The sequence below is a fragment of the Pteropus vampyrus genome, unplaced genomic scaffold (genome assembly GCF_000151845.1).
Source record: "Pteropus vampyrus isolate Shadow unplaced genomic scaffold, Pvam_2.0 Scaffold124, whole genome shotgun sequence".
NCBI classification, from domain to species: Eukaryota; Metazoa; Chordata; class Mammalia; order Chiroptera; family Pteropodidae; genus Pteropus; species Pteropus vampyrus.
This window is the reverse complement of record NW_011888905.1, coordinates 341,797-346,491: the sequence shown is the minus strand read 5'-3', so window position 1 is coordinate 346,491 and position 4,695 is coordinate 341,797. Positions and strand designations below refer to the sequence as shown.

General features: G+C 45.7%; 1 non-coding gene across 1 annotated transcript; it reads right to left on the bottom strand.

Annotated features, from left to right (window-relative positions):
- Window positions 1–1,432: 1,432 nt before the first annotated feature.
- TRNAT-AGU lies at window positions 1,433–1,506 on the bottom strand. Its single transcript has one exon. It is a non-coding gene; the product is annotated as a tRNA-Thr (tRNA).
- Window positions 1,507–4,695: the final 3,189 nt, after the last annotated feature.

The following is a 4,695-nucleotide window of genomic DNA, read 5'->3' as shown; positions in this document are numbered from 1 at the left end:
TCACTCCCATAAACAATCATTGGAAAGGTCATCCTTTCTTTTTTGTTTTTATAGAACATGTGTTTTGGGTTTCAGCACCTGAGTTTTTCATTTACATAAATGACGCGGTGTCATATCTCATTCCATTTTTACAGTTTTGAGATGTATCTATGTTGCTGTCTGCACATCTGGACCATGTCTAGACCAATTGTTTTTAATTGCTGCCTAGAGACCTGCAGCGTGTGTCCACCTGTCACACAAAAGGACTCCCAGATTGGGTCCCACTGCTTACACCACAAACAAGGTGCCATCAATGACCATGTTTCTGCACGTTCCGTTACGAAGCTGTGCAACACTTTCCTTGAGAGACTGCAGGATTGCAGGCCACAGGGCTGACTCTTCACAGGTTCTGCAGCAGAACGGGCCCCAGGAGGAGGGCGATATAGGCACGTGGAAGTTCATGTTTAGTGACATCTCCAGAAATATCCCTCAATTTCAAGTTTTCTGACGTCTAGCCTGCTTACCTTGAGCACTACAAAGATTAACATACAACGTTCCTCTTTTGAACTGAAAACCTGGATATGGTTCTTAAGCAATTTATTGCAAAGCTCCAATTAATCAAAAGTCTCGGGTGACTGGAATTTTCTCCTCATCATTCCTTTTTTTTCTTTTTTTAAAGAAACCCAATCTGTATTCTGCGTCCGTGTAGCCTAAGTGCCTGTTTAAATGGAGGAAGTAATTGGGCCTCACCTCGTAGGCATGCCATGAGGACTGCATGGCTCGCTACATAGAAAGTGCCTGACAAACAATAAACCCTGGCAAATAAGAAATGAGTCATATTTTTGTTATAACTGAGCACCTGCTGTTTGCCAGGGCCTGTGCTGGACTCTGGAGTTCCAGCAGGAACAGGAAGAGGATAAATATTTGTTTTCTCTTTGATGTTTCTTCCCAAAAAACTCTGAGCAGGAGACCGCCTTTCTGAGTAGTTCCTTCCAGCTTGTGCCGTACGGTCGGATTTCAGGGGCTGCTATGAACTGAGATGCTGCAGCCTTCTCGGCAACGCACTTATCGATCATTCCTTCTAAAACTATTGCCTGCATATTGTGAGGGGCATCCGTTTGGGATCGCCCCAAGAAAGATAATTGAACGACCAGAGATCATGGCGTTGCTTGCGGTTTAAACTTGGTGACCTTGCCTCCTGCTTTCCCTGGTTCCTTCTGTACTTGCTGAAAAGATATTATACGTGGAATAAAAATGTTAAGAACACCAAGAAAGGTAGAAATTCTTTCTTCAAAAGGAAAACGAACTGTTTTGTCTCCTTCTTTGTAAACATTGAGAGGATCCATCCTCACACCCATGTAAAACACTTTGGCGAAACTCCACGGGGAAAATTTACCCTTCAGATTATACTTCGATCACCCACCCCCTTCACTGAGGGCAGGAAAACCGCAAAAGGCCCCGCTGGGATTCGAACCCAGGATCTCCTGTTTACTAGACAGGCGCTTTAACCAGCTAAGCCACGGAGCCACCGCGCCAGCGCGTTTCCAAGTAGACCAGGAAAAGGAAATACCTTTGCGGTGCAGTTATTTTCTTGTCCTGAGGTTCAAGAGTAGCCCGGGTGCTCCCCGAGCTCTTCCATGTGAATCTCCGCGTCAATCCCAAAGACCTAAGAAACCGCGGAGCTGTAGGAAAACTGAGCCCCCTTCACGCAAGGTGCGCGGGGGGACACGGGGGCGCGGGAGGAGAGGACCAGGGAAGAGCAGCTGCCACTTTTGCACGAGGAACGCCTCCGGGTCGTGTGACACATTGACACCGAGCACTTACAGCACCTACCTGTTCTCTATGTTCTCTATTTCACGGTTTGGGGGTGAAATTCCAGTCATTCCATATCCCGAATCCTTCCGTAAAATTGGGTTCCACCTGCCTGCTTCTAGTTTATGATGTTGACCCGTGGAATTCCAGAGTTTGCACCTTAAAGATACGAGGCTTCCTACCTCAAATCTAGTCTTGGAAAGAGAAGAAAGAGCGGTCTCCTCCCCTTTGAAGCTGCAGAGGGAGAGACGCTTTCTGTCCTAAAAGTGAGCCAAAGGATCTATTCAGATATGATGTCAAATTGAGAGCATTCACAAGAATTTCTGCTTTGTTATGCGGGATTGTGTGACTATTTCTAACTGTTCCGAACTTCTTCTATTCTCTGCACAATAAATCTCTCCTTGGAAATTCGAACAAAGGGCTATAGTGAAAATCTGAACAGTTTACAAAGTGTTGCCCTAGCTGTGAAAGTATCTTCCCAAATGAAACCGGTAATTATGATTGGCTGTCTTGCTTGATATCTATTGTCATTCTGATAATGCTGAAATTAACTTTTCAGTATTACTAAACTGTACCAATATTTGAAGGACTTCTCTGCCACACTATAAGGCAGCCATTGGCGCTTGCCTCCACCTACACACATGATGGCGGGGAGGGCGTGACTCTGCTAGATTTTTTATTTTCGTAAAAGGATTGAAAGGCTATGAACTCAACACACAGTTGGATTAGGACTCCATGAAATAAGCATCTATTTCTTTAATATTATGAACCATCACATGGTTAGTGTACGTGGAACCAATATAATCATAAACAGCACAATCACACCTAGTATGGGTTTGATCGAACTGTGGCAGACATTCAGAAAGACATTCAGAAAGACAGCAGAGCCCTGGTGTGGGTCTTCCCTTTGATTGGCAGCCACCGATATTCGCAGAGGAATTCTGGGAAGTCAAAGGAGCTGTTTAACAGGATCGTGGAAAGGCCCCTCACATTCACTTTGTTCCACACATCTGAAATTGGAGAAGGTGCAGATGCTGTGTCACAGAGGCTGACAATAATGTAAAGAAACGTGAGAGTGGCAGACAGCACAGTTTTCCATATGCTTGGGGGAGAAACCGGAAGAGGATAGTCTGTGAACTTGAATAGAAAAATATAATTTTATTTTGACTACTTAACCACTGAAATAACTGAAATTTTGTATTTTCTTCCATTATGAATATAGGCAACAAATCAGTTGTATTTTTGACTTTATTACTATCGGAAATCAAATCTCTTCAAGTCAAATTTCAACTTTAATTTGTTGTGAATTTCTTAAATATCATTTTTTAAACGTCATTATGTTCATTACTGCTTTGAAATTTCAGTATTTATTTGACCTCGTGATGGATATTTCATATAGCACATTAATAAAAGAAAACAAATATTACTACATCATAACATTTTAGTATTTTGATAACATATTTCAATATAATTGGTTTCCCTTATGTAGTTATCTTTTTAATATTTAAAAGTATTCTTTTGTGACAGAGTCCATAACCACCAAACGGCCCTAGGCGTGGGTACACAGTACAAAACCTGGTCAGAAGGCCCCTGTTCTTTTGTCTAGAGAAGAATCCATAGCTATGTCTACTTTCATGTTTATGCAGGAACACGTGTGTTTTTCTTAAGGACTGCTGCATCCTTACCAACGGAAAACAAGTATTTTCTAATCTCGATGTATACATTCTCAGCATCAGGCAGTTTCCCCCCATCTGTTTAGCAGCCCTCAATTTATTTACAATGTGCACGAGGCATGGGGATAACGGTTCCTCCTCAGAAATATGGAGAGGCTGAAACGTACACGTAAGAGAATGTGCTTGCCGAGAAAGCAAACGAGTGAGCTTTCATGTGTATGGGAGCTGGTGATGAGCCTTTAAAGGTGTCCAATTTTGAGATGTAGGCCCCTGCGGTCAGAGCAGCGTGAGGGTGCTTAGAGCAGAGTCTTGCTCAGTAATCACGTGAAATAATATTTTTGTAACGAGACAAGAAAGTCTGATCGTGCCTCCCTAAAGCAGCTTCCGGTTTCCTAGAGTAACAGCCAAAGCCCTTACAAAGGCCTGCGAGGCCAGAGGTCATGTCCAGGCTCGCCTGGCACTGGTTCTCTATTACTGGACCTTTCCCAGCCTGCTCCCACCTCCGGACCTTTCCCTGGAGATTCCCCAGTTCCAGATTGCTCTTCTCCCTGACATCTGTATTTCTCCAAGCGCTCATCGCCATCATTTTGCTTATTAAACGGTAATCCGGGTGGGACGATGCACGTAGGTGATGCTGTGTGAGCGGGCTCCGGTCTCGCCTCCCCTCTGCAGTCAAGGAAAAGGCCACATCTAAGACCTTCCAAACCCACAGAGAATTTTCATAAGCGTTTCTTTGAGCCGAACTCACGATCTGCACGGAAGCAAGATCTCAAATACTCCGGAGAATGGCCGTTCTGCAGCTCCCCTTCCGCGTTTGGAATGAGGGAGGGGAGGTCAGGAGATCACATGAAGGTGCGGCAAGCAAGGGGCAGACGGCTAACGAGACCACAGGCTCCAGGGAGGGTGGTTGTCCTCTGTGGGGGGTCTGACAAGGATGGCGCCTGGCATTTCAAGGGCGTGTGACCTAGATGCACGCGGACAATGGGCGGGGCCGGCTTAAGGCCCAGCGAGCCTTTTACTGAAGACGCTGTAGACCTGGGCCTGACTGCCCACCGCGACCTGCCCAGTGAGGAGTTGGGTCAGGTCACCCCGTGAGGTCACTGTTGTCGCTGAATTACTACACAGCCCCTTTTTCGTGCGCAGTGCCCGATGTTCGTGTGTGCAAGCAGCGCCCGCCCTCAGGCGCCACGGACCTGGGCCGCTGCAAGGACCAGGCTCTCAGCCTCACTGC